The following is an 11,423-nucleotide window of genomic DNA, read 5'->3' as shown; positions in this document are numbered from 1 at the left end:
GGGGTCAAGCAGGGTGGTTCGCTCTTCAAGGCCTTGAGTCAATGGTTGTGAAATTGCAAGAGTTGAAAAGGGTGGGCCATTAGATTGGTTTTGTGGACATAGTGTACTGATTGCGAATGTAACCCTTGCAATATGCTTGCCAAAACTCAAAAGACGGTAGTAGATACATTTTTTGTCACTCACAAGGAGATTGGCATTTAATATCTTGGGGTCAGTGTGGCCTTCGATGAAAATGGTTAGAGCTACAAGACAAGATAGTAGCAGGGTGGACGTACTACTATGCTTGTGAGAATGTGGGTAGGGATAATGCAATGGCATTCGAGAGTGTCTTTTTTATGCATTAGGAGAGAAAAGGGGTGAAACCTATCATGTTCTTCTATGCTCCTAACAAAAATTTAGCAAGGAACAATAGATTTGTGACCTGCTACTATGTTTGAAAGATGAAGCACAAATTGCAACCTAGTTAGTAGTCATGTCTTGCATGGGGTCATGTCTTGGCAAACCAAAAGGCTCCTGTCTTTTGGTGGTCGCTTTAGGGTTCGATCCCTTGTGCTCCTAGGTGGCATGCAAAGCATAGATGATATTTTGCCAAATAGCAACTAGAGTGGTTGTTGATTGAGCCCGATGTCCCCCATCAATTGGCTACAATGTGCAACCTAGATGTTCCACGTCGTGCCGTTGGCAACTGTCTCCCACACACCATCCTTCGGAGTCAAGAGAGGCTAGTGGGGTTGCCTCATGTAGCTTGATCCGATATATTCTTTGCTTGTGTATCCTGTGAGTTGTGGAGACCTCATCAATGTGTAAGGCATGATCCCCCTTTGTTAGCCATGCCGCCATGCCTCAAGTGGAGTCTCGGTGGAGAGCATCTAGGCTACGATCCGGAGGGATCCTAGCTAGATCCTTTGGGTGCTCGAGCAGCTCCAAAGGCAGTGTGAGATTGTGTCCAACACATTGTCTAAGCAGTAATGACAGTGCCCATCCACCCGCATCTGCTCGAGCCAAGGACCTATGGGTAAGCCCCCCTAGGTTGTTAACCAAAAGAAGTACGAGATCTTTCGTGGGTTTAGATTGGACCAGAGTCTCATCTAGAAATGTGAGCGGACCTCTTGAGATACATACTGTATTGCCCAGTGTCTCTCCCTCGAAGGGGTCCAAGATGATGTCTCCATTTGTAGTCACCATCCTATACGGGTCGTGTAGGAGGAAAGGGAACCTCCTCCACTCGCTTTGTATGGCCTAATCTGGACAGCCAGAACCACTCTCTTGGACCTCCTGAAGACGAGAGTCGCCAGCGGGGGCCTCTTGTTCTAGGATGCTGGGAGGATCTATAAACCAAGCCTTGTCTAATCGGTTGATCACCTTGGTCGATTGCTAGTGGAGTGAATCTAGGCATCCGTCCATCTCTAGGTCCTCCTCTATCACGGGCTCGAGGAGTCCCCCCATCCCCACCCTGAAGAAGCTGATTCGATCGTGCCTCATCAGGACCCTAAGGGGGACCCTTGTCCTGGAGAACTAGCCTAGGTCTACAATGATGCACTTCATCTCTCTGGTATGGCTACGTCTCTGAAGTCAAATGTGGGAGAAAGCCATGTCTCACCTCTCGGTCCGTTGCTCTAGGCCTCAAAAGAACTAGCCGGCTCACTGTCCCACTGAACCCATCCTACAGGTGTCTGCTGCCTGAGCATATAGATGTTTTGATCTGGAACCTATGGGTTCCAACTGAGTGGTTGGCGCTCAAACTCCTTTGCGGCGGGAAGGGGTCCGTATGAGTCCTCTAGCAAGTCTCTACCGTACCCTAAAAAGGCTCCTCATAAGTGGGGATCCCTTCCTTGTGAGGGGGCCCCTCCAAAAAAGTCAACGGTGAGACTGCTGCCACTGACCACGTGTGCATGGGTTGTTCTTGAGAAGCCCCCTCTATAGGAGGAGCTTCCAGGGCTTTGCATCTTGGGGTAAGGCCACGAGCTACTAACTTGCCCAAAAGAGACTTGCATTGCATCTTCAGGTCGATGATGCTAGGCCTCCTCAAGCTTGAGGCACGATCACAGTCTGCCAAGCAATTCGAGCGTGGTGTTCCTCGTGCTGTAACCGGCCCACACGAAATTTGCACACCAGGCGCCTGAGCTCATCCATGCATCCCCTATGAAAACATCAAGTGGAGGTGATGTACTAGGTCATGGCTACCTTGAGCTCTAGTGTAAGAGCTTTCACTGGACACTCTCCAGAATCGGGGTGATCTGCCCCTCTGCTAAGATGTTGATCCCTACCTGACACCTAAATACCTCGGGATCTCTTGGCAAGCTTGCCTTAGAGGCGTGACTATAAAATCCTAGAAACTCCGAAAGAAAGTTGGAGTCAGGCCATCCTCCCCAAGACACTTTTGGGGAGGGAGGGCCTTGAGGGGCTCCCACAGCTCCTCATTCGCTAATGGTGCATCTAACTTCCTGCTTAGACTTGGTAGGACCATTGCCAGAATTTGATCCCAAACTGCCTCTCAAGCTAAGGGGACCGTGGGAGTCTTCTCCCCAGACTTGGAGAGCTATCGTTAAAAGTCCTGGTCATCTTCAAGAAATCTGAGGGGTCGATGTGCATCCGTCTCTGTTCATCCCACAAGTACTGAAGCTAGGTCCCTGCTCATCTAGGCCCTATGGTTTGGAAGAAACTACTTGGTCATCTTGTCTCCCTACTGTGCCCATCTGGCAGGAGGGCTCTCTCTCGCTCCTAGAGGGGGTGTCTCCTAAGAACTTGGGATTGCAACTCAATATTGCTCATCTATATTGCCTCTGCCGCCACCACCGACGACGCCCATCCCTCACTAGGCTCCTTAGCCTGTGATGCGGTTGCCAAATCTCTGCAACTACCTGCTGCACCTCCTTACCTTAGAGAAGACTGTCAGGTATGCGAACCCCCCTTTGGAGGAGTCCTCTATGGAACTGATTTAGGTGAAGGGGTGTGGTCTGACGTTGTGGTACCTACTAGAATCCTGTGGAGTCCCCTCTATGCATTGCCCAGTCTCTAACATATAACCTGCTATAATCCTTTTGGTCGTGAGTCTGTATGAGTCCGTCAAAGGGTGGCAAGTCCATAGAGCTAGGATTGTGCCTTCAATCCAAATAGGCCTAAGATGGTTGTAAAAGAATGAGTAAAGAGATTGGTATAAAGGTAATAGGGTTCGCCCTCCCTTCAGAAGGTGACATGTATAAAAGGCCAACTGATTGACTTTGGTCTTCATTGTTGGATGCACAAGTTTGGAATACAAGCTCCCTCTTTTCTTCCAAGAGTGTTTTTGGGCGTTCCCTTGTTTCCTTTGTAATGTCTTTGTGTTTGCGACTCCATCCCCATTCATTCTCCTCTTCTCCTCCCCTTCTCCTTCTCTTCTCCCATCTCCCCTTTCCCTCTTTCTCTCATGGAAACACATTGCAACAATGCGGGAGCCGCTTGAGTGACACTGGTGACAGATGGCTCGTGTTTTGCATTGCACTCACAAGGAGTAGCTTGGAGTGGAGGCTCCATTGGCATTCCTTCAAGATCCCCATGACACATGAGTCACCATCGAAACCACACACCTTTGGCGCCACTGCCAGGGAGTTCGAGGCATGCTTTTGCATTGCACTTGCTTTCTCGCGTCATCTACCCATTGCTGTTTGTTTAAAGTTTAACTTGGAGCTTTGTTAGTGAAGTTGTAGGAGAGGAATGAGTGGAGAAGTGTGAGTTTAGGAAGAGAAAAGAAGAAACTGTCATTTTCTTTTTGGAAAGCATTTTGGATCATTTGAAGCTTGCTTTTTAGTGTTTTGAGTTGGTAGGAAAATAGTTTGGAAGATTGCTAAGGAGTGTATGGTGTCAAAACTCACAAAAAACAACCAAGACTGAGGAATCATGCTGAAAATTGAAGTGGTTCTGAGTGTTGACAGTCACCTCTTCAAGGAATCTCATTTTGCATTCAAATGTTGTTTTTCTTTCTTGTTTTTATCATGGTAGACTATGCAGTTTAACATCTCCCTATCATGAAGAAACCTGAGTAGAAACTTCAAAATCATCAAAAATCATGAAAACCCAATCGGCAAAATTGCGAGTTTCTATCCCCACGACCCGTCGCGTCGTAGCTCGGAATTCTGTCGACTCGCCGCCTTAGGCCTCTATCTCGCCGATCAAATAGGAGTTGACCATATCCCATAACGCTATCCCACCAGCCTACTATCCCGTCGGTCATTGCTTTAACTCTATCCCATCGGGTCGTTGCTTTAACTCTATCCCGTCGATCCTTGCCTTAACTCTATCGCGTCGGTCGTTGCCTTAGCTCTATCCTACCGGTCAGTCTTTTAGATCTATCCCTCCGATTTGTGCTTTAACTCTATCACACTGGTCGTTGCCTTAGCTCTATCTCACTGGTCGTTGCTTTAGCTCTATCCCATCGGTGTTGCTTTAGCTCTATCCCCCCATCTAGAGGGATAGCTCTGGGAACACAAAAATAAAAAAATGCACCTGAAAATTGGGACCTTGAGCATCAAGAAATGATGAAAATTGCATGCAAATGGGATTGAAATAGACCCATTTTGTAAAAAAATCACTGGGGTGCTGCCCTTGCACCCCGTCGAGACGCTGCCCCTTGACCCCGCGTCGAGGCGGACTCAATTGCGCCAATGAGCACATGATCTTGAGATCAAGAAGAGTCCTACAAGCTCACCTTGAGCCTGAAGACAGTGCCTCAAATACCATCTTGTCGACCTTTATACCTAGCTTGGCATCCTCAGGGTCAATAAGCTCAAAAGTCAGTTCTCAGTCCTTGCAAAGGACCACTGCCAGGTGAATTATCCAACTTGAAAGAGTCCATGAGTCAGAGGACCGAGACATGGGTGAGCCTCAGTGGCTTTGAACTCCATCCCTAATGATCTCCATTCTCCTACCCCATCTACAGCAAAATTAAGGGAAAGCTTTTCCAATATCATGGGAAGGTTTGGATTGGTAGACCTAGCAGAATTTCTAAACCCTTTTGTTGGGCAGACTAGGGCAATGGAAGAGCCTCAAATGCTAACCCAACCACCGATGTTAGAAGTAATACTCAAGGAACCAAGTCCCATGATACTTATTGGTAATCAACCCCCATCGTACCAATTCATTGATGATAGAAAATCCTATGGGGATGAATTTGGACTCATATTCTCACAAGGGTCCCAAATGCTAGAACAAAAGAGGCAGAGGGGTAACCTCGAAGGCCCACAATTAACACCCTCCACCTTGAAAGCCCCTATGATTCCTCCTTGGCAACAAAACATGGGAGATATTCCCTACCCAACAACTGCCCCTTACAAGCCTATGCATGCATGAATATACCACTCCCTAGAGGACCTCCAGTCCAACCTGTTAGGCCCACAACCCAACCCAAGTCACAATGCACTGATGCCTAGTGGGTCAAGATCTCCAAATCCCAACTTTGTGCCATCAAATCCATAAAACCCTCCATTAGGACCACCAATGTATGGGATAGGGCCCACTGTTCCACAACCTTCTCTTGCACCACAAACAGTCCTTATGAATGATGCTATGAGAATCCTAGTACAAGCGTTAGGAGTCCTTACGAATGATGCTATGAGAATCCTAGTGCAAGCGCTAGGAAGGGGGATCGTCGCTCCACCACCAATGTTTCTAGGAAGGATACCAACCCCTCAAGGACCAAGCCTGTCACAATCTCCAAAATAATCACCAAGTTTGTAGGAGAAGGAGACCCAGTCTCCCATGTTGAGAGATGTAAACAAATCTGTGAGACCTTTGGTGATATTGGAGATTTAGACAAGGTCAATGCTTTTGGCTTAAGCCTTGATGGCAAGGCTAGAAAATGGTTTAGAGCCTTAAACCCTGAGGAGAAAATAAATTGGGACACATTGTAGAAATCTTTCATTGTGGGTTTTGCCCGAAGTGGTCCCAAGTGGAGCCCAATTAACCAGCTTTATGAGTTGAGGCAAAAGGAGACTGAGTCCTTAAGAGACTATATTGCTAGGATTAAACATCTAAACTTGCGATGTGAACCCCACGAGAGGATGATCGGTGCACAGCTTCTGCCACGCTTCCTCATAGGGCTAGGGGATGCTAAGCTGTGCCGTTTGCTATGAATCTCACATCATTTGAGCTATGTAGCAAGATGGAGATATGCCTAGGGAATAACATGAGTGAGAAGTCCCAAAATAATAAATCCTTAGGTTCCTTTGATATGTCCCAAGCGACAAAGGATTCAACCTCAGAAGCAACTAAGGATGCAAGCATGACACTCAAGGTACTTGTCTTTCTTCAGGTAGGTTAGTTGGGGGGGGTTGTTGAGGTTGATGTTTTGGCCATTTGGTGTGGTATTGCTTTGTCGATGGTGTTGTAGGACTTTTTCCCATCTTAATGGACTATCTTCACCCTGGCATTTAACACACGAATTAGGTCCTAGTTAGACAGTGTCAATATAGTGCCATGTGGAGTGCTTGTTTCTTTTATGAGTGGCTGATGCATTTTATTCTTTTTGTTGTTTGGACCAAAGCAAAACATCTTGGAGATTTTATTCGTGGTGCTCGAAACATGTTGGTGCACCATGCATGACTAGTGAGGCGGTCATTCATCCTATATGCTTCATTTGCTAGGAAAATCATAGGGTAGCTAAGACTCACAATCATCTCCTCTAAGCCCTAAGTTGAAATTGGTTGAAGTTACCTCTATGTGCAAAGACCCGTAAGTGCTTATATGAGGGTGGCTTGCCAGACCACACCTCCTCTGGCACTTTCAACTCCAAAGCCTTATTTGGTGACCTGTTAATAATGTGAACTGCTGTTTGCACGGCTTCTGCCCAAAAGCCATGGGGTAATGCAGCATAAGACAACATACATCGAACCTTCTCCTGAATAGTTCGATTCATCCGCTCACTTGCACCATTTTGAGATGCATTATGAGGGGCTGTGAGTTCCTGTTTGATGCCCTTAACTTGGCAAAACTGCACAAAAGCATGTGACACATACTCACCCCCATTATCGGATCTGAGGCATTTCAGCCTACGACCTGTCCGATTCTCAACCTGAGCGACAAACCTCTTGAAAGCATCTAGGGCATCTCCCTTATGCTTCAAGAAATAGACCCACACCTTACGTGTGGCATCATCAATGAAAGTAATAAAATATTTGGCACCCCCTAGTGATAACTGTGGCATCTCACACAAATCAGTGTGCACTAGATCAAGTGGTGCTCTATTCTGGGGAGATCTCCTCTTATGAGGAGTCACAGAATGCTTGCCAAAAATACAATGATCACAAGTAGGCAAATCTGAAAAAGAGAGAGACGGCAGATAACCCAAACATGACAGTTCTTGCATTCCTTTAACAGACATGTGTCCCAACAAGCTATGCCACAATGAAACCTTTGGCAGCTCGGTTATGGCAACAACATGATTACCCACACTGGAAACATAAAGAGGGTACAAGGTGTCACTCTTAAAACCCTCAGCCACTACTGTCTGGCCATCAGTAATCACCCATTTGGAATCCCCAAATGTGGTGTGGTAACCATTGTCATCTAATAAGCCAGTGCTAATCAGATTTTTCTTGATTTGCGGCACATGGCGAACACCATCAAGCATAAATGACTGTCCATCAGGAAATACTATCTGTATACTGCCAATCCCTGCAATCTGACATGCATAGTTGTTCCCAAGATGAACAACTCCATGAGTACCTGTGTAGGAAGTAAACCACTCCCTATGAGGTGTAACATGAAAAGAGGCACCTGAATCCAAGAGCCAGGTGTGCATGTCATGGCCATCAATAACCAAAGCATGTGCTATTACAGTAGAAGAGCATAAAACATCATGTATGTCACTGTCACTGTCCTCCGCTGCAACATTCACTGCATCCAAGTCATCTGCCTTGGCCTTGCCTTTGCCTTTGCTTGCATTTCCTGCATCCTTTGTTTCAGCCTTCTTGGCTTTCTGATCCTGTATGAACTTGAAGCACTTCGACTTCACATGTCCCTTCTTGCCACAATAAAAGCATTCAATGTCCTTTTTGCCACGGGACTGACTACGGGATTTGGACTTACTAGCAGATCTCCCCTTCTGCTGAGTCTATGAAGAGGGGAGAGGAGAAGAGTGGAGATGAGGAGAGAGGGCATAGCTAGAGAGCACACCACAAATGACTAACTATACACTAAATTTAGTTGAAAAAATAGAATATATATAAACCCATTTAGGGTTAGGGTTAGGGGATCTAACCCTTTCCTTTATAGCACTCTATAAGGTTAGTGCTATGCACATATGATCACATGATGGTGCCATGCACACGTGATCACATGATGTTGAGCGTGAACTCTCAACACCTTCCCTCAAGATCAACATCATGAAGTAGGCCTTCCCTCAAGATGATGATTTTGGGGAATCAAAGAAGAACTGAGCATTACATTCCATCACATGAAAAATGCATATTCCTGTGTTAATCTCCTAGTCTCATGATCTCCAGCATAGTCACTGTCATAGTATCCATGCAGCCGTGGATGCACTTCATTTGCAGATGCCCGCTATATTATGAGCTCAGAGGTAGATTCCACTGTCTCTTCACGGATGGCTTTGAACCTCTCTCACGAGTGATGGACTACGAGGATCAGCATTGCCTAGCTCTTTATGTCAGGGAGGCCACTATGCTTCAACGAGACTACCTCAGAGACCATCAGCACAGACCGGAGCGTGATAGAGCCCAGCCTGATAGAGCTCAGGCACACGCTATACCAGAGGACAGAGACCAGGAGGAGCATGAGGAGGTCAGAGCCCACACAGGACACATGCCTCCACCCTGTGGATGTACATATGAGATGGTTTGTAGACGCCGCAGGATCTTGTTACATAGGGGACATACTCGCCGCTTCATCTCTTTGCAAGGCTGCCAAATATTGACAAATGGCACCTCTTACCTAAAGATATGAGGTCTCTTGATCTTGGCAATGGAGTGACATTTGTCTTTCTGACTACCTTAGCTTCAGCCCATTTGGTAAAGTAAGTGGCCACAATTATGTAGCGTGCCTGTGTTCCCTTTGCTATACTGGATGTATGGGACCCACAAAATCAATCCTCCCGGATTCTTTCTTCACAGCTACATCGAGTTGCCTCAGATCCAGATGCCTCGTCTATAGAGCAGCCGCACAGTCCATGGAGACGCATGACATGTTCAGCATGCAACCATACAAACAATTCTCCACACAATCATCTTTTGATCAACCAGTCTTTGATCCAAGTGGACTTCACTTTTTGCATATTTCATTCCTCTCCCTTTCAACCTATCTTCTGGGTTTTATTCGCAAAGGTGAAGGATGACCCACAACTTAAGAGGGGCAAATGCACATCTTGTACAGGATCACATAAGTTGCAAGTCTCATTGTACATGCTTCTGCTACGTACTCATTGTGCCCACATACACACATACTACTATGATGTTTTTCAGTTTTCTTTTTAGTTATGGATTCTATCATATGCACCAAATGAAATTCCTAAACAGATCTTATACATGCACCCTCTACTTATCCACAATTTTAGAGGGGGTGTTGAGGATGGTGTAAATTGAACCATCTACATAGGGCATAGGGTCAAAGCCTCTAACCCTACCCCTAAGGGGTTCACACATGTATATCTTCATTTTCATATTCAATAAAACTAAGTGTACAAGTAGCTATATTGTGTGCACTCCTCTCTCTCCCTCTCTCACTTCCACTATTAGGCTGGACACAACAGCATGTCACAAACTTCTATACATTTGAGTCAACACTAGTTTCATAATGGAGTAGAGGAGAAGGAGCTAGCGGCTATGATGGCAGAGTGGATTAGTGCGAATAGGAGACAAGGAACCCTAGAGCGAGAGACAAAAGAGATAAAGGTAGATCAGAGTATGCACGATGGGAGGTCTGGTCAATCTTGGCTCTACTAACAGGAGACTATTAGAGTTCAAGTATCACTCTTGAGATGGCCAAGCAAATCAGAGATCATGTAGACCGTGGCCACACCCATAGTAAGAGATGACTGAACAAAGGTTGATAAAAAGATCATGTATACCATGCCCCCCACTGTAGCGAGAGATGATCCAATAGATGCAGACACAAGATACCCTTATATCCTATTAAAGGACTGCCAACTTCACTAGGATCATAATTTGTCACATCTCTTATTTTCTCTTAGGATTTTTAGTTTTGAGTCTCTTATTTAGAACTCAACAAGGGCCCTAGCATGTCCTTATATCAGCCTAAAGTGGCTTTTAAATAAAGTACTATTTTTTTAGTGTACTTTTTCCCATAGTCCCTGAAGCCTCTAGAAGATTGCATTAATCTCTCTCTCTCTCTCTCTCTCTCTCTCTCTCTCTCTCTCTCTCTCTCTCTCTCTCTCTCTCTCTCTCTTTCTCTCTCCCTCTCTCTCTCTCTCTCTCTCTCTTCGCTCCCCTATTTGTTGTAACTTCCCTCCTTGCATTACTGCTTCTCTTGGGCTTCCGTTCATTAGCAAACACATTTATCCATCCCTTATTGTTGTTTCATTGTTATGCAAGCATGATGAGAAATATACCCACATGACCATGTAATGATGTGGCCAATTGTATATTCTACAATACCAAATATTGTGGATGTATTTAAAAAAGAGCTAGTTGTTGGGGAACCCTCAAGTGCAGATGAGGCCTAAACTCACAAAATGCAAGTGGTCCTAGCTGAGGTGGGTGGGAAATAGACGGGGCTGGCTACACCCTTCTCAGAGGTGGAACTATGGGAAGCATTGAATTCTATAGAGAGAGACGAATCCCTGAGGCCAGATGGGATGATTGTGGAATTTTTTGTGGTATTTTAGAATCTTATCAAACATGACTTCAATGTGATGGCCAAACATGGATGCCGAGAGGGCAACTCTTTTAAGATGTTAATGCTAGGCTAATTGTTTCAAAATATTAAAGCACAATGAAAGTGGGGAATTGGTAATTGATCACTATGTTGAATACCTATTGAATACTTTGTATAAATTGTTAGAAAAATCTTTGGGCCAAAATATTAAGGAAATCTATATGTCTATGGATGATAGGGAGCAAAAGGGGTAATCAAGGGTATGGGAAAGAAACACGGCTCTAAATGGGTACACACAGCGCAATAGTCTAAGCACATAGCAAAAAGAGGATGAGAGAGATCACACAAACAATTGGCTAGTATACAAAATGTACACCTCAACATAACCAAAAAGATGAAGATGATACAATATATACAAAACCCTAAGTGGGTTGCCCTAAGTCCATAAGGATTATTCACACAAGGTCTTAGGATCCCTCTAGAGAACTCTATAGTCCTAACCATCTGCCCATCTATATACCATATGAACATATATCCAACCATATATACATGGGTGAGACTAGCCCAATGACCCATATTGCAACAATCCCCTATCAAGT

The sequence above is a fragment of the Dipteris shenzhenensis genome, chromosome 30, assembly GCF_047967505.1.
Source record: "Dipteris shenzhenensis isolate YYH24624 ecotype China chromosome 30, Dip_SZ_1.0, whole genome shotgun sequence".
NCBI lineage: Eukaryota > Viridiplantae > Streptophyta > Polypodiopsida > Gleicheniales > Dipteridaceae > Dipteris > Dipteris shenzhenensis.
Note: the sequence above shows the minus strand (reverse complement) of the source record.